Raw genomic sequence first — 24,024 nt, forward strand, 5'->3', positions numbered from 1 at the left:
AAAGCTGCTGGAGAAGATTCAATCCCATTAGAACTATTTAAAACCTGTACAGAAGAATTGATACTGCTATTAGCTAAGGTTATTCAAGCTATTGGTAAGGGGGATCAAGCGCCAAGCTCTTAGAACTCTACTCAAATTATTTTTTTTCTAAAGAAGGGCAAACCTGCCTATGAAAGAGGGTCATATAGACCTATTTCACTTATAAACAACGATGCAAAGATATTTGCAAAGATACTAGCAACTAGGCTGGCAATATTGATGTCACAATTAGTCTCACCCCAGCAACATGGGTTTATCCCTAAGAGAGATACTACGGCGCACATTAATATGGCCATTATGGCTTTTGATGTTGCACGGATCAGGTCAATCCCACTCTGTATGATTTTATTAGATGCAGAAAAAGCATTTGACCGAGTGGGGTGGGGCTTTCTCTGGGCCCCATTATCTGCCTTTGGTATAAAAGGTCAATTTCTGAAGTGGATCCAATCATTATATGACGAACCTATTGGCAAAGTCGGTTACATGGGCAAATGCTCTCCTACTTTTTCGATCAAACGTGGGACAAGACAGGGATGTCCTTTGTCACCCTTTTTATTTGCCCTTATAATGGAACCCTTTTTGATTGCGCTGCAGAGCCAAGATCTGATTTCTCCATTTGTAAATGGCGTAGACTCTCTTAAAATTACTGTCTATGCAGACGATGTAGCGGTTTATTCTTCTAATGTATCTGAAGCACTGAAGGGTATAATAATAGAGGCAAGGGAATTCGGTCTGGTGTCGGGATACAGGCTTAATACTGGCAAGACCCAAATTGCTATGAATTACAAGTCACCAAGACCAGTGACAGGGGTTTGTGACATAGCCACTTATTTGGGGGTTAAAATCCCCTCCAATATCAACTCAATACTTGCTCTTAACTATGAGTCGCTATTAAAAGAAACTGTTGTTTTATTTAAGAAATGGCACAAGTTACCCTTAAGTATTATTGGCCGAATAAATCTGGTCAAAATGAAGATACTGCCAAAATATTTATATATTTTCCGATCTATTCCTTTACGGATTAATAACTCCTATTTCAATAGATTAGATGGTATTATCAGCAGTTTTATTTGGGGGTATAAGAAAGCACGTCGAGCTGTTACATTGCTTAAACTCCAGTTTAATCAAGGAGGATTCAGGATTGTCTCTGCCTGACTCCAAATTTTACTATTGGTCTACATTTTTTACTCGATTTCGAAGCTTGATCATTCCTGAGAAACGTTTGTATTTTCATAAATTTACGTTGGGTGAGGATGTAAATATGTTCCTTTATAGATTAAACGACCCTAATAACTTCAAACGCGTGAAATTTAAGACGATTCGAGATACTGTTAGTATATGGCGCTCTATCCTTGTTAAGTGTCAAACTTCTCTCTTCCATTTTGGTACTCCCTTGTGGCTTAATCCGGGTCTACCAGGAATTTTTCATGATACAGCGGGATCAGTGTTGTCAGATTCCGGTATTAAAAAATTGGGAGACTTATATGACCATCAGGGGTTTTTTACATTTGAAAGGCTGAAGGTATGTTATAATCTTACAGAAGGGTCTAGATTTAAATATTATCAAATTAGAGATTATTTAGTGCGGAAACTAGGATTGACCAATATTGTGGACTCTGATTTATGGACTTGTATTTATAAAGAAGTTGATAAAGCATGGATTAGCATGGGATATAACATTTTCGCTGGTTCTAGAAATGATGACTCTATAAAATTATCTGAGAAATGTAGTAGGAAGTTGGGTACTGATGTGACTCCTAACTTGATTACCTCATCCTTAAATAGTTTAAACCGCTCTGTTCATTCTTCTAGTCTAAAGCTGCAGTTACTTAAAACCATCTGCCAACTTTACTACACGCCAGATAGGATTTTAAAATGGGCTAATAATAATAGCACTAGCGACCGTACGAAGTGTCCAAAATGCAACTTAAGATCAGCTGATAATATCCACATGTTTTTTACGTGTCTGCATTTGAGTGACTTTTGGATTGGAATAATTGAAGTTATGTCTACAAAACTATCATGTCCAATAGTACTGACATCTGTTGACGTACTTGTCGGCACTTCTAAGGTGAATAACTCCGTACGTGATCTATTGAATATTCTAATTTCATGCGCTAGACTGATAATAGCTACGGTCTGGATCCAACATAACCCACCGACGGTTCAGGAATGGTGGAGTCTGGTAAAAGAAATATATATTATGGAACGTGCCTTAGCAACAACTAGAGGTATTCAAGCAAAATTGAAAGTGGATAGGATTTGGGGAATATTTATGTCACGATATCCGTTTATTCTTCTTTCTTTTATTAAATGTCCATAATGCTGTTTGAGCTATGCATTGCCTTGCTGGAAATACTGTAATGTATCAATTATTTTTTTTTGTATGAAATGTTTTTTGTTATTTTTATTTCGCTGCTATGTGCTTGTCCCTTCTGATGCAAATAAAAATGTTTAAAAAAAATAATAATAATTTAGTAATCCTACTCCAATCTATATTTAATTGGGGTAGGTGCTGAACAGTGAACTTAATTAATGTACTATTCCAACTCCAGTCTATATTTAATTAGGGTAGGTGCTGGACACTAAACTTAAATAATGTACTATTCCCACTCCAGTCAATACTTAATTGGGGTAGGTGCTGGACACTGAACTTAATTAATTTACTATTCCCGCTCCAATCTATATTTAATTGGGGTAGGTGCTGGACACTAAACTTAGTTAATTTACTATTTACACTCCAGTCAGTATTTAATTTGGGTAGGTGCCTGACACTGAACTTAATTAATTTACTATTCCCACTCCAATCTATATTTAATTGGGGTAGGTACTGGACACTGGACCTAATTAATTCATTATTCCCACACCAGCCTTTATTTATTTGAGGTAGGTGGTGAACACTGAAGTTAAATAATTTACTATTCCCACTCCAGTCTGTATTTAATTGGGGTAGGTGCTGGACACTAAACATAGTTAATTTACTATTCCCACTCCAGTCAGTATTTAATTGGGGTATGTGCTGGACACTAAACTCAATTAATTTACTATTCCCACTCCAATCTACATTTAATTGGGATAGGTGCTGGACAGTGAACTTAAATAATTTACTATCCCAACTCCAATCTATATTTAATTGGGGCAGGTGCTGGATACTAAACTTAATTTACTACTCCCTCTCCAGTAAGTATTTAATTGTGGTAGGTGCTGGACACTAAACTTAATTAATTTACTATTCCCACCCCATCTATATTTAATTGGGGTAGGTGTTGGACACTTAACTTAATTAATTAACTATTCCAACTCCAGTCTATATTTAATTGGGGTAGGTGCTGGACACTAAAATTAGTTAATTTACTATTCCTACTCCAGTCAATATTTAACTGGGGTAGGTGCTGTGTACTGAACTTAATTAATTTACTATTCCCACTCCAATCTCTCTTTAATTGGTGTAGGTGCTGGACCGGGTAACTTAATTAATGCACTATTCCAACTCCAGTCTATATTTAATTAGGGTAGGTGCTGGACACTAAACTTAAATAATGTACCATTCCCACTCCAGTCAGTACGTAATTGGGGTAGGTGCTGGACACTAAACTTAGTTAATTTACTATTTACACTCCAGTCAGTAGTTAATTGGGGTAGGTGCCTGACACTAAACTTAATTAATTTACTATTCCCACTCCAATCTATATTCAATTGGGGTAGGTGCTGGACACTAAACCTAATTAATTCACTATTCCCACTCCAGCCTGTATTTATTTGAGGTAGGTGGTGAACACTGAAGTTAATTAAGTTACTATTCTTACTCCAGTCTATATATAACTGGGGTAGGTGCTGAACACTGAACTTAATGTACTATTACCACTCCAGTCAGTAGTTAATAGGGGTAGGTGCTGGACAAAAAACGTAATTAATTCACTATTCCCACTCCAGTGCATATTGAATTAGTGTAGGTGCTAGACACTGAACCTAATTACTTTACTATTCCAACTCAAGTCAGTATTTAATTGGGGTAGGAGCTGAACACTAAACTTAATGTATTTACTATTCCCACTATAATCACTATTTAATTAACAAATGTTCACACTAGTACATACATTGTATAACATTATGTTTTTATTATTTTAAAAGATTTTATAATTTTTGTATTATTCTAATTTTTGCAAAATGTGTTTACATTTCCCTACAGTTTATTACATTTTAATATGTTTATACTATATAATAAAATAGTATTCATTTTTTAAATGTATTTATGTTTAATTTTCAAATATAAACAAACTTATCTCCTATAAATCCAACATTCCACTCATAAATTTTACTTAGAAATTGGATTTTTTTTTAAATAAAATGTTTATTATTTAAAATCTATACAAATTAAAATAATAATTGTTAAAAACACTCCCCACCCTTATACCCAAGAAACTCACCATACAACTCCTAAATGTTATTTTTAATTCGAAATTAATTTTAAAATTCATAAATAATAATTTTACATTTCACCAAATTATAATTTTTTTAAAACACTCCTCACCGTTATCTCCTATAAACCCAACATCCCACTCCTACAATTTAAATCTCAGTTTGAAATTACTTTTAAAATTCACACTTTAATTTTTCAAATTTATACAAATTAATTATTTTTTAATAAAAAACACTCCCCACCCTTACCCCCTATAAACACAACATCCCGCTACAAAATTTTATTTTGAAATTGGAAACTTAATTATAAATACATACTTAAATATTACAAATTTATACAAACGTTTATTTTTTTTAAAGCACTTCCCACTCTAAATCCAACATCCCACTACCAAAATGTTATTTCAAATTCAAAATTTTTATTAGAAATTCATACTTACATTTTTCAAATGTATACAAATTAAATGCATTTTTTTTAAACACTCCCCACTCTTTCCCCCTATAAACCCAACATCCCACTCCTAAATTTTAATTTCAAACTTGAAATTTAATTATAAACTTTTTTTTTTTAATATTACCAATCAATTGATAACTTTATTTTGGTCGATAACCATAAAAGTGCACATAAAATACAAACCAGCACAAATTGTTAAAACAATAAATAATCATTAAACGTTTAAGAAGAGAATTGAACTGTGAGTTATCAGTGAAGAAGAACGATAACATTTCATAATTGCTAACATTTAGATTAAAAAAAATTGTCTCCTACGCCACATACTGAATAGGTATCGAGATACAGCAAACACAATGGGGGGATGGGTGTCATAAGTCAATATTCTACATGCCTGGATAAAATGCAGAAATTTGAGGTTCTTACAGATTGGAATCAGCCAACAATTTCTAATTGCAGAATAAGCAGGACAAAAAAACAAAACAGGTGGTACATTTTCAATTCTGTAGTCACAGGCAGGGCAACCTTCAATATTGGTTTTGGACCATTTGGTAGTAAATGACCTAATTGGTAAAGTGCCATGCCTTAACTGAAGATACAACTTTCTAGCAAGAGGGGGTTCAATTACATCCATGAATTCCTCGATTTTGGATTCCGATTTAACTAAGAGGAACTCAGACGTTAGCCTGCCCATAGTTGCAGAGCTCAAAAGTGTTTGGAAATTCTGCATACGTATCAGAGCATGGAGTTCTCGTTTTCGTATCCCAGGGCAAAAAGTCTCTGGTTTTTCCCACAAGTCCAGGAGACCCAACCGGATACTGTCTGCCCTAATATGCTCCAGCCACGGTATCTTTTTGCATTTAAGAGAAATCCAGATCAATATTACAATTTGAACAAATTATTTTTAACTTTTTAAAATACTCCCCACCCTTATCTCCTATAAACCCAAATTCCCGCTCCTAAATTTTAATTTGAAATTCGAAATTTAAAAATTCATACTCCATATTCATACATTTAGACAAATTAAATTATTTTTTTTAAACACTCCCGCTCCTAAAACAGTATAAAACAGTATAAAAAAACTATTATTATATACATTTCAACACAATTTACTACTTAACATTGACTATAAAATATTTGAAAAAACATACAATAACGATATTTTGACATTTCAATATTTTTACTATTGAGATTACTAACATCGATATTTACCTAAACACCTCAAATCAATAATAACTACATCAATGTACAAAATAACGATATTTCATACTCTCGATATTATGAACTCGATATTTCTGTACATCGATATAAAAATGTCGATATTTTTACTGTGCACCGCAGTGTTTTGCTATTAAAGGCTAATTTAATTTTCTGCTATGTACTGCAGTATTCCCCATCTCTTGGAAATTCTACCCGGCTTCTGATTGGTGAGCAATAGACGATGTGTTTGTGCTTTCCCCGCCTGCTGGATGTCCTCCAATTAAGGCAGGAGCATATTGAGGGCTTAATACTGCTGTTCCACTCCCAGGGATCTCTGATCCCTGGTGGTGCGGTGGTTCCTGGGTGATCTAATCGCCCTGGTTGTAATGGAGCGGTCGGAAGACCACCACCACTGTGCCCCTGCGAGTCTGGAGGTCCGTGGACCGCCAGATTCATAATAAAACCCATTGACCGGAGTTGGATTATTTTAAATCACCTTTGAGAAGGGCAAAGTTGTCTGACCCCTAAAAGACCCATAGCTTAAGCTGATGTGTAAATCAGTTCATACGCACTGATTACAGGAGTCTTCTTGGGAATGACAATATTACCTCAGTAGTGGTCATAGATCATCTGGTGATCGCCATTTGCAGGCAGACCTGTATGTCGCCCACTTACTTCAGCTCTTGACTGCTTGACTCTTGACTAATATTGTCACCCTCAACGCACAATATTAGTTGATTCCCCAGTGACCAGTGAAGAAGAGTATTATTTTCCATTCATTTAATGTCTTCTCCAGTGCATTCTTTCTCATTCTCCTTTGCCAATGAAGAGGTACACCAGGTGTAGTTGTATTTCGGTGCAGTGCTGCTAATCTTGCACTGGGTAATGCCATGGAGACATTGAGAAGTGTGCAGTGCTACCATTAGTGTAGTACTTGATGATGATAAACAGTGTTTATTTAGACAATAGTCTATAAACCATACATAAAACTTTGGATCCACATAGTGATAACATAATTAGACCACATTTCATTTTAACACAATTTACAAGAATATAAAACCATAAAAGCCTCAATATTGGGAGAACTCTAAAAACTTTAAAATCTGCAACCCTCCTTTGTTGTCTCCATTACAATTTCTCTTGTTGCTTTCAAAAACTTCCCTAGAGCAATTGTAATATCTAGAAATGACATTTCCGTAAGAAGACAAGCGGCGTGAGCACGTGAATTCACCTTATATTTTAAAAATATTGGACGTAGACTGGGATGATAGATTGTTAGGGAGAGGTGTGGCGCCGCGGCCAGGGTGACTGACGCTGGAATCTGGGGACCACGGTTCGATCCCCGGCTCCGGCGGCAGGTTAGCCCAGCACCATGTGACTCTGGGCAATAGCTCGCTTAATCTTCCCGACGGCCCCCAGCGCCTAGAGACCCTTACGGGTGATTGTGCGCTTTACAAATGTGGACTTTACTTACTTTACTTACGTAAAAACACTTTCCGTATTGCTAAAATCAATGTACAGTCAAGCAATATGTGTAAGATATAATTTCTTAATCCCAAGCCACATTTACAAATACCGTCTGGTTGGATCAAAGCTGCTTTTATTTTCCCTCCTATTTTCCATGGATTTGTGCCCACACGAACCTTTAGGATTTCGAGTCTTAACCATTTATTGGGCAAAAAATCCAAGTATGGGAACCAAACCTCCTTTTCCCACTCGCTCCTTACCCAATTAACAGATTTTCTTTTACCCTCAGATAATCATGGTCTTGTGATCTAGAGTATAGGAGCCCTTGGTCCCTAAGCATTTTCTTAGAAAAGACTACCTCCAGGGATGGCATTGAAAGGCTCAATTTTAGGTGCGCAGCTACGGTCTGGAGGGTTTTCCTTACATCCCGTGCCCAGCAAAGGCTGCTGGTTTGGATTTCCTCTCTGCACCATTTTGAGACCTTCTGTCCGCCTCCAAACTCCTGGTGTTTCCAGAATCTTAGTAAGGACATTTGGGTCTTTACATTCCATGCTATTAGCCCTACCTCCATTGTAATTGCTTGAACCATGGTACAATTTGGTAAGGACAGCAGCATTTTAAGAATCTTTCCTTCTTCACGATCCCACCCCCTTTTGCCGCTCAAATAGAGCACTTCTGCACCAGAAAGAACTTGCGGGGGGATCATAGCTTCAAATGCCTTTAAAATCGGTCTGTGTGACATATCGCCATAATCTTCATTACATTTTTTCAACCCACAGACTGCCGAAAAAGCCTTTGCAGCTTGTGCCTCCAAATGAGTGCTCCCCTTTAATGCGCTATCAAACCAAAGGGCCAAGTATTTATATTTGCTTACTATATCTAGTTTGTCCTGTCCTAAAAGCCAGTAAAAAATGTTTACTCTCTTCCCAAAACATAGAACCTTTGTTTTTTCCATATTAACAGTCAGAAATGTTTTGTCACAGTCATTTTTAAACACATTTAATTTTCTTTGTAGGCCCATTTCAGTTTGGTCAAGGATCACAAGATCGTCAGCATATAAAAGGCATGGCACTTTATTTCTATTCATACGCGGACTCGCGCTTCTTTCGATTTCCAGTACTGCAGGGAGATCCGCTAAAAAGAGTGAAAAAAGCAAGGGTGCCAGAACGCACCCCTGTCCAAGGCCATTCTTTACTAATACTTTATGGGTTAGTGATCCCTGTGTATCTCTAATGACCTGGGCCCAATTGCCACTATGTAACTCTTTTAAAATATTCAGAATGCCATCCGGCATTCCGTAATTTTCCAGCAATTCCCAGAGGCTATTACGGTCCACTGAATCAAAAGCCGCCTGGAAATCGACAAAGCAACAGAGCAGTTTACCGGTTTGCTCTATCGATTTCCTGGCCAATGCCCACAGGGCAAAGCAATGATCTATAGTGGAATGGCCTTCTTTAAACCCACCCTGTTCCACTGGCACAATAGATCCTTGTTCTACCCAGTCTTTTAGCTTGCTTAGTATTATTTTCGCAAAGATCTTTTCTCCTATATCTAATAGGTTAATTAGTCTGTAGTTCTTAGGGGCATGGACATCCCCTTTCTTATGTATCGGCCTAATTATTGCACCCTTCCAGTTCGTGGGGATTTTCCCTTGTTCTAAGATTACTGAAAACATTTTAAAGAAGAATTCCGCCCACCAGGTCTAGTTTGAGTTTAATATCAGGGCCGGTAAGTTGTCTGGGTCTGCTGCTCTTGTTAAGTTCAGAGTCCTTATTATACTATGGACATTAACTGCTGAGCAATCTTGTTTTAAATCCTCTACTAGGCCTCTCCAGTCCCTTGATCTCTCTTTTCCAGTTCCGCTCCCCGGGGCGTATAGTTTCTGTAGATAGTCTTCCCAAGCCCCCTCTTCCACGACTCAAATCATCGGGGCAACCAAAGGTTCTGTAGCTGACTGTATTAGCTTCCAGAACTGACGTATATTCTCAGATTCGATTACCTCCAATAATTTTCCCCAACAAGTTTTTTTGTGGGCCCTTTTAGCATTGCGGAGTAGTGAGGTATATTCTCTCTTTATTTTGATGAGATTTTCAGCCCTAGCCTGATCAAACTTTTTGCGTATCCTACGCTCTTCTCTCCTTAGTTCTCTTTTCTTATTTAATCAATCTAGATTAAACCAATTTCCTTGAATAACCTGTAACTTTTCTTTGTTCTTAGGGGCTCTTACATCTGTCCTTAGTTCTACACTTATGCTTTTAACTACTTGGTTTATTTTCTCAACAAACCATGATAGATTTTGGCCGCTCAGGCATCCTAACTTAACATTGTGTTGCAGTCTAGTTAACCTTTCAATAAATGCATCAGATAGCCGAGTGGTTATCCGCTTTGGATAATCCATCTCTTGTAAAATAACTTTATCGCAAGCAGACTGTGGGGATATTACCAGCTCCAATTTTATTAGTTTATGGTCACTACATTCCGTGGGGCTAATCCTAAAATCTTTTACTAGCTCAAAATTCCATGCCAGCATAAAAACAAAGTCTATAGGGCAATTTTGAGTCCCATATTTTAAAGTTTTCTTTGCCGGGCAATCTTGGGCTACCCTGCCATTTAAGCAGAAAAAGCTTTTTGTAGTTAAGTAATTACCCAATTAGCCGCATCAGTCGGTATTGTACTTTCAGAGAACTCTGCTTTTTTTAATCTCATATGACTCCAAAATTTCTGTATGCCAAAGATCTGACAATTTTGAGTTTAATTTATGGTTAAACTCTCCCAACAACAAAATCAAATCATTCCCATACTTATCACAAAGTGAATCCATATAATTCTTAAAATGTATCAGTTCAACCCCGTATTCCTCCTCTGAGCCCCATTGCATATACACATTCAGAATCAAAATGTTTTCATATTTTTTTGTCAGCAAACATTGTTGATATTCTACAACCCAGGAGCCACTTGCAAGTCACAGATAACTGGGATACCTTAATCACTAAGTTTGTTGATACCAAAATCAGCAAGCCACCTGCAGAGCGGCAAGATCTAGATTTTTTATGTCGGTCGATGGATTTGTCGAAACCCTTCAACTACAGGAGGCTCTCCACAAAGCCAGGTCTCTTGTATACAAATGATCTTGTTGTTTTTTTAAAGTTCTTTCAAGACTTCTTGCTTTAGCAGAGTTCCTAGGCCATTCATATTCCAAGTTTAGTGTAGTACTTCCTGTTTTATTTGGTTTGGTGTGGGCGTGTATTTCTGGTTCACGTACAATAATGTGTCCTTTTATGATTAATTTGTTGCTTCAATCATTTTTTTGTTAACATTGACTTGTCCTGGCATTTGCTAGATTGGTTGTTACCTATGGGTTGTTTGTTTCTGGGAAGGTTGTATGGCAGTGTGATATAGTGAGGCAAAAGTTGTCTTAATTCATTGGATTTAGGCCACCATTTATTTCTGTCAATTTCTGAGAAACCTTTGTCTGCTTTCATACGGGTTGATGGCAATATTTACATGTAGGTTAAGCTCTTGTTCTCCCTAAAGGAACATAGCCACGTGTTTCAGATTCATAATTACTTTTTTCAGGATGAGTACTTTGCTCTAGGGAGTGTGATTTGGAGATACTAATATCTGCCAATAAGGATTTAACACAACAGTTTAACTGGCTAAACACACCCCTGTAATATAAACCTCAGAAACATCTGACTGTTAGGCTTTGCATCCAGCGCGGCCCGCAGCAGCACTCCTAAGCCTGCCCGTGGCCTACTCACATCGGCATGGCGAAGGCGGCACTTGAGGCAGTCAAAAGGGAGGGGTTCGCAAGGGGAACGCGCTTTGAGTTCCATCACTGACCCCGCCAGACCACCCTTGTTTTTTCGCTATCCTTACCTGCATACTCCGATTGGCGCCATAGTGTGGGCACGTCCTGGTTGTTTCTCTCCGGGCATCCTTCGGTGCTCTGTTTCTTCTGGGCTGTCATCTCTGCTTCCAGGGCATAGTATTGCTTTGGATTTTTCCCTGGTCGGTCAGCCAGTTTCTTCTCTTCATGAATGCAACATATTCCACACTGTAAAGTCCTGGTACCTGCATATTTAAAGAAAATACAAGAGAGGTATTTAAAAAGAATCCTGGTCCTGAATTAAAGCAGGATGCTTAATATAGAAGTATCATGTAGCATATGATACTTATCTAATTAATACTCATTCATTCTCCTGGAAGATGCTTCCAGCCTTGAACTTGTTTCTTTCCAGGATTTCTTCAAATCTCTCACTGAAGAAGAGAGATTGTCGTTTAACCACTTCGACTTCACTGTACATTATGCACCTTGACCCTGCACCTTTTTGTGCCATATGTTTTTCCTTTTATTGTTTCTCCTGACTAGGAAAATACGTGTTCTAGGTCCTAAAGAGAGTCATACTTATGTGTGTGTTTTTTCAACTAGGAATCCTGGTAACATTGCATCGGACAGAATAGTGGACTCTACTCCTTCTCCCTTTCCTTGTTTTGTTTCCCCTTCTACACCACCTTACCTCTTTGGCTTAGACCTTGTTGAGCGGAAGAGGTGGGTGAGGGAAGCTGGGACCTAGCATCTGCTCCATCCATTTCACCCGGGGGGGAAAACTCAGATGAGCCTCACACTGACACTACAAGATGTGAGCTCACCAATCCTGTTCTGCTCCAAGCAGATCTCCGTTCCTGATTCTGTAAATCTGAGAGTGAGCATTCTATATTACCTATTACACCCATGCAAGATTGTTTTCCAAATAGAAATACCATCTTTTGTTCAATTTCGGGGCCTGTGTATTAAATAGTGGCATTTTCAGAACCCACAATTTGAGGACCCTCGCTTTCAAAACCCCCATTTTCAATCAGCCCAATTTCAGAACTTCCAGGGGCCTTTTTTAGGGAGGGGCCGGAGCAAGGGCAAGGGGAAGCAGAGAGGGCAACAGAGGGTGACCTAGAATGACCAGGACCAAGAGATCAACCAACGGGTCACGAGGAGCATGGCATCGAGCATGCCACCAGGGACCAGTCGGTGACGTCCTTGGTAGTGAATCTGTCATGTCTTACCTTATCCGTCACACAAGAACAACTTCTCAACAAAGGGTTGGGATTTTCCCCCACGAATCAGTTGGATCACTTTCAGTTATGCCAAGATTTAGCTACTTTTTTTTTTCGGAATATCAGGCTGAAAGTCTTTTTTCAAGATAAAGAGTTCATTGATCATTTGAGAGGGGACACTGCACTACGCCCTAAGTCTACTTTTACTCCCCAACTAGCTGTGTTGCTTATTGAGGTGGGGACTTTGCGACAGGCGGTTATCCATGACCTAGAGAATCTAAATCAACAGAAATCGCGTTCCTTCACTAACTTGTCTAATGTGGAGAGGATGGCCCTGAAGGAATTAGAGGAAAATTGCGATATTGTTCTGAAACCTGCAGATAAGGGTGGGGCCATAGTGATTTTGTACAAAATCACTTATGATGATGAATGTACCCGCTTGTTATCGGATGACAGGAATTATCAGAAACTTGTGAGGGACCCTACTTTAGAGCTCACCGCTGAGATTGTCTCACTGGTGGAGGAAGCATGGTCAAACGACTGGATCTCTGGTCATGAAGCTGAATTTTTGGTGAATAAGCAACCGAGAATCCCTATTTTTATGTTCTTCCAAAAATTCATAAACCTACCAGACCCCCTCCTGGGAGACCTATTGTCTCAGGGATGGGTTCCCTTTTGGAACCTCTGTCACACTTTTGTGTCTTTTATTTGAAACCTCTAGTGCAGACATTACTGGCATATCTACGGGATACTCTAGACATTCTACACCATTTGAAGGACAGGTCATTTGACCCTGGCATGGAGTTTCTCATAGGCCTCGATATCGAGGCCTTGTATACTAACATCCCACAAAGAGAAACCCTCAGGGTCTTGGAAGAAATCTTGTTTGCTGAGGATTGGCCCTATCAAACACCTAGGGCCTTTGTCCTACATTTGGCAGAAATAGCCTTGACTAAAAACTGCTTTGAATATGAGGGCACTCTGTACCTGCAGACCCATGGTAACTCCATGGGCAGTGTTTTTGCCCCTAGTTTGGCAGGACTTTACGTGGGGGCCTTTGAACGATCTGTGATTATTGACATCTCCTGTCCTTGGACGTCCAATATAAAACTTTGGCATCGTTATGTTGACAACGTCTTGGTGGTTTGGAAGGGGGATGAACCATCCGTTCATCTCTTCCTGAGAGGCCTCCCCCTGACTCAGTCATCGTTTGGGACAACGACGGACAGAGCGGGGTCTCACATTTACCTGAGCCAGGTCCAGGAAGAGGTGAGGTCCTTTCCCCGGGCACACTGGATCACACCAGGTGCCAAGGAGGAATTGAAACAGATGTAGGAGAAATATATCCTTTACTGTTATTAATTCACTTGTGTGTTTTTTTTTTATTATAATTTTTTCACACGTTTCTCACTAATTTGGCAGTAGCATTTTTTGAGAACAGAGACCCTGACGAAAGCCTTGGGTTTCTTCCCATAATAGGCTGAAACATGTTGGTCCTCTCGCAGCTATTTGTTTAAACTGCGTTTATGTTGTTGCGCTGTTCTTGTTTTTAACAAGGAAGGGGCTTATGCCCAATAAAGTAATTTTTGTTAAAGCTCCCTATCCTGTTTTAACCATCACATTCATCTTTATATTTTTTGCACTGCACTTTCCCATCAGATCATCATCATTTGGTCTAATCTAGTAATTGTAGGTCATTACCCCATGCCAAAGATGGGGGTATGCCGTATGTCTCAATGATCAAGAGACAGAATACCCTGGCAGGATTACCAAATGAAAACATTGATCCATACAAGTTATTGATGGGAATCCATAATGGGTTTTGATTAGCAATTACAGGTGGCCCTTTTCTTGGCGATCTGGTCTGTTGTTCATAACTGTTAGCCACTTCTTTATCTTGATGTACTTTTTTAGACATGAAGGTATTTTGAAAGATATTCAGATCAGGTTTCTGATTTAGACCTCTAAGTTTGTTTGTTGTTCATGTTGTTCCTTCAAGGGGATAGAACTTAGACGGGTCTTTAAATGTCCCTTTAGCCCTCCGATACCGTTTTGTTAGTTATATATATATATATTAATCAGAGGAATCCCTTACTCCATTTCACCTCCACTATAACCAAGGTGAATTTACCTTTCCTGGACCTGGTGATTGAACCCAGGGAAGGGGTTCTGCATACTAAAGTCTTTCACAAACTGACGGATAAGAACTCTTTACTTGCCTTTGACAGCTTTCACCCCAAATCCCTTAGGGAAAATCTACCGATTGGACTGTTTTTCCGGATACGCCAGAACTGTTCTGAGAGTGCGGATTTTAAGGAGAAGGCTAGTCTCCTCTCTGAGAAACTGCAAAAGAGGGGGTATCTTGAACGGGTGATAAAAAGGGCCAGAAAGAGAGCTTCCAATGTCAACGGGAACTCTTGTTGTCCAAAACCATCAGACCCACAACAAATAAAGCAGTATTTGTTTCCACATTTAATACGGCTTCCCAGCAGATCAAACAGACTGTCCGGAAGAATTGAAGAATTCTAAATTACAATGGGTTAAGCGTAGAAAAGCCAATTTTCTCATTTAAAAACAGTCAGAACCTGAAAAATCTAAGTGTCCATACTAGACCAAGGAACGTGCATCATGGGGGGGCTATTACATCTACTGGCCTACCCCCGGTAAGTGGACACACACACAGTGCGGTTCTTGTAGTGTGTGCCACTTAACCAGTAATGCGAAATGCATTGACATCGGGTTGGCATACCTCTGGGAACAAAGATGCCATACTAATTGTAATTCTGAAGGAGTAATTTACCTGATTACGTGTCCATGCCGGAAGCAGTATGTGGGGATGACAAGCCGTAAAGTGAAGACCCGCATTATGGAGCATCAGAGTACTATTAGATGTGGGAGGTCTAATACGAAACTGAATGCACATTACTTAGAACTAAGTCATAACACGGAGGAGCTCAGGTGGACGGTCATCGAAAAACTGCAGCTGGGTTCTTATACGGGGGACAAGAATAGAGTCCTCTTACTGAGAGAACAAAAATGGGTCTATCGTTTGAAGAGCCACATTGTGGGGCTTAATGACGATATCCCATGGCATGCTCTCACAAGATAACATTTTCCAAACCTTTTCTGGCATTATGTAGTGGCTCACCTTCTTTCAGGGGGAATGACGTAGAGACAATACACATGTCTGATCTGGTCAGTCTTATTGGGAACCCTTGGAGCTCCGCCCTGTTATATGTCCTTTTGCGATAACACCCTCTGGCCTGACGGTGACTCTGGGGGCCAATTTTACATCGCCTAACTTATGTTGGATTATTAGCCTGGTTCTCTCCATTGGGGTGAGACTGTACTGAGGGGACCCCGAGGGCGAGATGTTGTCCCCTGAAGATGGCCCCTACAGTACTTTGTTTGGAGTGGCAGGGTTTATTTCTAATCTGGGACACGGAACTCCCATATTATTAGCTACGGGGGATTGGGGTCTGTTGTTATTCACATGTTGGGCGAACCACTCCCTGTCGGCCATGCCCCCCGCCTGCCCCCTCCTCACATTCCCTCTTTTTAGGCTTAATCATGAGAGAAGTGCCTTTATATATAGGAAGGTGAGTCCCCTCATGCTTCCTCTTTCATTCATTTGTTTTAATTTGAGAATGGGAGGAGTGTGGTTTAGATTAACCTCTGTGTGTTAAGATCCCCAGAGTTGGTGTTTTGTAATAGGATCGGGTTCCTACCGGTTCACCCATCCCACTTGGGACGATTGTGAGTGGCAGAGAAGAGGCAGGGTTCCAATAGCTCGGGACCACGACCCCTCCTCCACCCGCTCGGCGTTTGGGACGCTGATGCATACGCGCCCCATTTGACTCCAGGGGGCCGATGCGGAAGAAGAAGACTTATCAGCCGTGCTGGCATCTTCTCACTGCACCACGCGGCAGTGAGGAAGCAGGCACAACTTGTATGAACTCTCTTCAGAACAGTAAGGGGGCTAATAAGGGGGGTGCTTTTATCGTTCTCTGGTATTAATGGAGTATTTAGAGCACAGTCATGATACCGGTAATTGACGATTGACGTGCACTGTTTTCTCTCGGATACAGGTTGTGTTCTTAGGGGGTCTCCCTGCCCTCCGCCATTTCGGGTTCACCAATTTGATAAACTCGGTGAGTGTTTGCTGGGGGGCAGGCGTGGAGTTGTTCCCCTGGTTTTAGGAATGATGAAAACATTTGTTTTAAACAATGAGTCGATGTAATGTTGTTTTTACGCATGACAGCACCGATTATGAATATCTGGGACTCCCAAGGTCATATCGCAAATGGATTTTCTAGGAGGGGTTAAGATAATGATACAGTTAACCTGGGCGTTGACAAACAGATAGCTCCTTCATTTTGATGCTTGTTACTTCACAAGGGGGTTCATTATTTTAACTCATAATCTTTTGTTGAATATGGTGATTACCAGTATGTATCCAACTCCCCTTGATAGGCATATGTATGTTGTGTCTTTTCAGTATTTGTATCCCGTGTTGGTGGGAAGTACCTCCACACATTTGGATCTTTCTAGGTCCATACCCCTAGCAACCTACCTGATACCTGAATAAGGTAAGGGGGGGAACCTGACTGGGACTGGTAGAAGTCCTGAGGAAGACCGACGTGACCTTCTTTTGGGGGCACAGTAAGACGGTCCAAACATGTTGACACTGGCAGTTTAAGGAGGGGTGTTTTTGAGGACCTAACATCCATCCTTCACTATTTTAATCCTGGCCTTGGGACCCGTCAATAAAAGGTTCTGAGAGGGTACCCATGAGACAGTTTTAAGCACTTTCTTTGCTGCACCTTTTCTATCACTGTACCCAGTCGCCGGGTATAACACACCCTGTCACTATTATGTTTCACTTTTATGTTGTTTGTCTTCCCCCTTCCTATGCTCCATCCTGTGTGTGGCTACTCCAGGGTGTTTTGCAAGCAGACCCGATGATGAAGCATGCCACACACATTTGTGTGCGAGTGAGGGCAGTTTTCAAAAACACAATCCGTGCCACTGCATGTAAATCACCTTTTCTTCTCTCTACCCCTCTTGGTGTTATCATATTAAATAATAATTGTCAAGCAGGTATGTGGACCTGTTGATGCATCAGGGATAATCTATAGAATCATTGTCCTTTGATTTACCGGCGTACTGACATCGCGGTTGGTTAATTCTTTTGTTTCACTCAGCACTCGAGTTTTGTCGTGCCGACTGGTGGCAAATTTAGATTCCCGCTTAATACCCAGTGGGTGAGTGGAGCTTGCAGTTACTTTAATAATGTATATGTTTTAAGTTTATCTGTATGATTGTGTTTTTAGACAACGTACTTAGTGCTTTATCATCATGTGTGTTTATTTTTAGAATTGAAAGGAATTTATTTCCACTAATGAACGTTGTAATTAAGGCCTATTGGGAGTCGGCTTTGGAGTAACATGGCACACCATTGATGGGTGAGTGCCCTCTCCTATGAAACCCGTGTGGTTTCTTGTGTTTTTTGTGTCTGATAAATGTGGACAACAATTCTCATGCATTCTTCTGTTTTAGGTTGCCCACCTTAATACTGGGGGCATTACATGCTTCTACTTAGGTTAGTACCCTCACTCTTCGGTTTTTAAATGATTTGTAAATGAGATTTTGAACTTGCCTGAATTAGGTTTTAACCTTTATGGTTACCCCCCAGGTTCCCTACCACCCCGTCCTGAGGAAGACCCGTAGCTGAGGAGTTTACCTACCCTTATCACGTCTAGGTCGAAATGTCGATGATTTCCCCCCTCCCCCCCCACCCACACCCCCACTCTAATTTTTGATCCCCCGCCCTTTTGACCACATTTACAGATGTTGTACCACTGTGAAAAGAAACCGAATTACGAATAATTACCTTAGGAATAATTATAGGGGCAGGCTTTCCTCATTGCTAAGGATAGTTGACCTTAGCACAATAAAAACTAGCTAAATTTCCTCATTCTTTATGTTTTTCAAATCTTCTTGCCTTTTCACACGAGCACCAATCTGTGCACTTTTCTACACTGCACCTGGCAGTAACCCCTGTTCTCCATTGTATCAATATGAGTTCTTATTCTAAAGAAAATGTTAATAAACTGTTAATAAATTGACTTGATTTACTGTTTTTATACTCATTGGATACTGATTGATTGTATATGCGTTTGGCTTGCCTTTTTTCTCCCTTTTGTTGCAGGATTTATTTGCATACGAGTATTCAATAGTTGTTTCATTCATTGTCAAAATTAATGTATGTCGTTGACCACTTTGTTTCCTTTACCGAATGATATCCAGTTCCTTTGTCTTTTTTGGGTTAACCCCATTATATTAATGGATGCTGGACTAGTGTTCTCACAATCAGTAGGTACCATCCTCAAGTCTCTCTGAAATCACAATTAGGTACATATATTTGCTCTGCAGAGGTTCAGCACAGGAGCAAGCCTTGATTGAGTAGAATGAGAGTAGCAGAGCTTAATTCACCCCAGGATTGGGTCATAATCTCATGGTCTATCTACATGTGTCATGAATTGAGAGGAGTCGGGTGCCTGGCCTGTTGGTGTGTGCTTTGCCTGCTGTGCTTTGACTTAAAAATTCACACCTAGCATTCCTTATCCTTACAGATACCTGATCAGCTCGAACCCACTCTAGCCACACCTTGCAAAATCCAACATTAGTAAATGTGACATCACAGGTGAGCCCTGCCTCACTCACAAATGCAACTGCATATTATTACATATTATTATTGCATACATACGTTTCGGTGTAGATGAGATGGTGGCAAGAAGGAGGGTCTAGTTCAGAAGATTATTGTAGAGTGCTAACCAGGAACTATGTCACATTATTTGGCTGCACTGAAAGGTTTTTTAAGCAAATGGTTTGAAAAATCAATAGTCAGAAAGGAGGTACATTTTAAAAATAATCGGTATAATGATAGGTTTAGGGTTAGTGTAAGGTCAGGCTGGAAATTTGGCCTAGGAGACAAATTAGGGTGAGTTTTAAGACTGGGTGAGGGATAACTTTAGGGTAACAATGTTGATAAGACTTAGAGGGGTAATCAGGGGGTGGATGATAGGTTTAGGGTAAGGGTGAAGTAGGGCTACGGGTAAGATTAAATGCCATGAATCCCCAAGCATCATTTTGAACTACACTTTATAAAACCTGCAAAAATGTATTAATACAGCTGCAGTTATTGTTCTTCCTTATCTTGATAGATATGTACTGCTGATGTCCTCAAAAACGCACATCAGTCTCACTGACTGCATACTGTGGGATTCTTCTGCATCGAAGGGAACGCCTCAACTTCCTGGCTCTTGCTTGCCCCTTTCCACCGACCATGGGTGAGACTTGATAGCAGGATACCAGCCTCAGCTTGCTATGCTCAAACAAGAGGTCCACCCACGGATATCAGGGAATCACTTAGGTGCCTTGGTCCCCATGGATTAATTCTGTATCAGCTTGTGGGCTGGTGCAAAAAAAGTGTATCTCCTCATCTACAACAATTCTCAGGATGGCCGAGAACATCTTAGCATCTAACACACACTTTTCTTCGACACACTTTTGTCTGCAGTGAACATTCATCTGGCTCTCTGTGGGGCTAAAGCCGGAGACCTCCAGCGTGCTGTTCCCAAACCTAACATCCCACATTCCTCTAGCAGCCCGGAGTCTTTCATCTCTAGCGGAGTAGCTGAGAAATCCGACTGTAAAGGGGTGGGGCATGCCAGGAATGGGGCAGGGACATTCCACTAGCCCAGCTAAGGTTGACCGCAGATCTGTGGGTTCATTTCCCGAGGGCTATCGTCCATCTTGTCCCTTTCAGTGATATCTCTCCATCTCTAAAGTTGAGCATTGATATTGTGGAGCCCTAAGACCTTCCTTTGTTTTCTTTTCATAATTGATTCTCAGGCGCATCATTTTTCTTAAATAGAGCATTTCTCTGTAGACACCTCACCTTCTCCCAGCCTCTACTTTCTTTGATGCTTCTGCCGTTCGTTTCACCAGACACAACGGTATGGATCTATTCTATGCACACCACATCTCTGCCAACATGCAGCAGAATGCTTCCTCCGTACCCCATGAAGAACGCTCTGTTGCATGGATTTATCATAGATCTCTGCAGAGGTGGGGTAGAATCCAGAGAAGTCGCTGAAAGAGTTAACACTCGCCTGCACCTCTGTATTTATGTATCTATTTGGATGTTTTGGATTGATCTATCTTGACTTGCTTTTTGGTTTGGTCCTGCTGGATTATGGGATATGTAGCACCGGTGTCTTGGACATGGTATAGTGTAAGTCAAGGCCCATTCAATGGTCCTTCCATTGCAAACTCCGTACTGTATTGGTCAATAGTTATAATGCGAAGGTATCAACCCAGGCCAAATTACAAGACAAACACTGGTTATTTAAAGACAAAAATTATGTAAAAAAATATGAACTATAACACAGGAAAATATACTGTTATAAAAAGGTTTTTTAATTATATTGATAAAAATAGATTAAACACATAGATCACGTATACATGATAAATTGATACAATAAAAAGATTTTTGTTAATGATAAAAATGAAACATTTGTTATAAAAAGGCTCGAGGGACAATATTGTAGTTCTATATGTTATTGGCGTGGCTGTAGTCTGTCAACGCGTTTCGACACGTCGTGGTGTCTTCCTCAGGACAATATTTTTTGCAGCCAAATTTTTTAGAAAGAACAAAACATTTTTAGCTTTTCTCAACATATAGTATATTGTGTTATAGTGCATTATTCTCTTATATTTTATATAAAACTTTTTCTTTAATTTCAGGTATTCTTTTTTTAGCCAGGTACAAGAGTCTGATCAATGATTTTTCCACTGAAGATAGCCAAAAGTGCAGTCCTGACAGGAGTCTAAGAACACAATTCCTATAGTGAATCTTGGCATCAGAAAGAAATTATCTAGGATATTGAATAATTCTAGAAGTATACGACAATTTGGCCTGGGTTGATACCTTCGCATTGAACTAATTTCCCTGACCCAGGAACTTTATCCTTACCAGGGGGTCCTTGATATATCACATAATTGGTCAATAGTTATACCACCCTGTCTCAGGATGTTCCTCATGTCGCCCAGGTTCTGATTGTCTCTTTTTTTTTTTTTCAATATTTGTTTTATTGGTACATTTCAAATTAAATAGAAGGAAATGTTTCTTTCATAATCTGTACATTTCAAATTAGCATCAGCAGAGAATTTCCGGGGCATTAAAAAAACAAATATGTAAAAAAAAAAAGAAAAGAAATAAAAGGTTATTGATTGAGTGTAATTCGGTCTCTCAGAAAGATTAATTACTGCCTTAGTTTTTTCTGTAGGCCTTCTATATTATACATGTTCACATCAGTTTCTAATTCTAACAACACAAGTGCATAAACTTTTTTATAACATGTTGTGTAGCTCATGGTACTTAGAGCAATGCATCCCCCAGATAGAAGAACTGCTTGGTGCCGGTAGCTTAGAGCATTATGGTTAAGTCAATGCGGGGCTTCTTTTGCATAATGGAGTGAGTTGGTACAACTTTATCTTTTACTACCGGGCACACCCGTCATCAAAAACAGTGCTCTCATTTACGGTAAAACAGGAGGATGGATTATAAACGCATTCCATGAAATGTAGTAGTGGCACTTAAAACATACATGATTTGTTTAGGGAGTATAAAACAGTTGAATAAATCAATAGCAAATAATTGCACGAATCTCACATTTACAGCATAACATGAAAAACCATAACACTTTTCAATAATTAACTTCAAGTGTTTGATCGGGAAGTAGGTACTGCTTATTTGTGAAGCATGTTTACAAAGACAGCGAAAAAGCTGGGATAAAAAAACTGTTTAAGTCTCCATGATAAACAGCGTACCCTTGCAGCGCTTCAGGAAGTACAGGTAAATCGGCAGTGTTACCGTTGCTATTTTGTAAGTAAAAGTCATTCTGATTTACACATATTAAAATGAACTTTTGTATATATTTACTGTCCAATATGTTTCAGTCAACTGTCTTTTCTGAAAATACTAACTGCAGGTTTGAATGAACACTTGGATGGTAGTAAGACGGTCAGACCCAAAGAACTCTACAACATAATCAGACAACAAACAACAAAGCCCCTGCCCTCAACCCTACTGGCTTCCAAAGAACTCTGTGACAACTTTGCCAACTTTTTCATCGATAAAGTCCAAAAAATCGAACTATCTCTAGACATCAACAACCCACACCTCCAGAAGAGCTACTCGAACTCCCCAGTGGCACTCCCATCCGACTCCTTTCCCTCCCCCTGGCTAAGCTTTCGCCCCGTCCAGGAAACTGAGATAATCGCGCTGATCTCGACCGCCAAACCTTCAGCACACATCTCAGACCCCATCCCCCCATCTTTAATCAAACAAATGAAGCTTACCTTAGCGCCCATCTGGGGAAGAATCATAAACAGCTCCTTACAAAGCGGTGTGGTCCCCGATTGTCTAAAAATGGGACAAGTCACTCCTCTCCTGAAAAAACCCGGTCTCGACTCAACTGACTTGAACAATTTCAGACCAATATCTAACCTCCCTTTACTCTCGAAAACACTTGAACGCTGTGTACTCCTGCAACTGACGCAACACCTGGACAACATCAATCTCCTGGACCCCCTCCAATCTGGCTTCAGACAAGGCCGCAGCACTGAAACTGCGATGTTGAACATCATAGACGACATTCACGGATCTCTTGACGCTGACAAGTGCTGCCTCCTCATACTCCTTGATCTCTCAGCAGCGTTCGACACGGTGGACCACAAGCTCCTCATCATGACTCTTCAAGAAAGAGCCGGCCTTGGCGAGGTAGTTCTCAAGTGGTTTTCCTCTTTTTTACACAACCGTTCGCAACTAATAAAAATCAAGAACTTCACCTCCGATACCCAGCAAGTCAACAAGGGTGTCCCTCAAGGATCGGTGCTCTCCCCCCAGCTCTTTAACATCTACATGGAACCACTCGCTAAGTTACTCAGGAACGCCAACATCAACTTCCACCTCTACGCGGACGACACGCAGATTTACCTGGAAATTTCCTCTCTTAAAGACATCCAGAGACTCAACGATGTCCTAAATGAAGTTCAAGACTGGCTGACAAAGAATCACCTGAAACTCAACCCCGATAAGACAGAAACACTCCTCATCTCAAACAAAGAAGATAACCCTCAAATCATCGAGTGGCTAAAGTCAATCGATGCTCTCAAGGGTAACCTCACGCTAGCCGACTCCGTTAAATCCCTGGGCTTCACCTTAGACCCTAAACTAACCCTGTCAAATCACATTAAGAACTCGGCGAAAAGCGCTTTCTTCAACCTCAGACTTTTGAACAAAATTAAACCTTACATTCCCAACAAGG

General features: G+C 40.1%; 1 long non-coding RNA gene across 1 annotated transcript in view; it reads left to right on the plus strand.

The window, feature by feature from the left end:
- LOC144767138 (uncharacterized) overlaps positions 1-24,024 on the plus strand; it is a 342,956-nt gene that overhangs the window by 247,355 nt on the left and 71,577 nt on the right. The window lies entirely within an intron of this gene.

Source organism: Lissotriton helveticus, chromosome 7, assembly GCF_964261635.1.
Source record: "Lissotriton helveticus chromosome 7, aLisHel1.1, whole genome shotgun sequence".
Taxonomy (NCBI): Eukaryota; Metazoa; Chordata; class Amphibia; order Caudata; family Salamandridae; genus Lissotriton; species Lissotriton helveticus.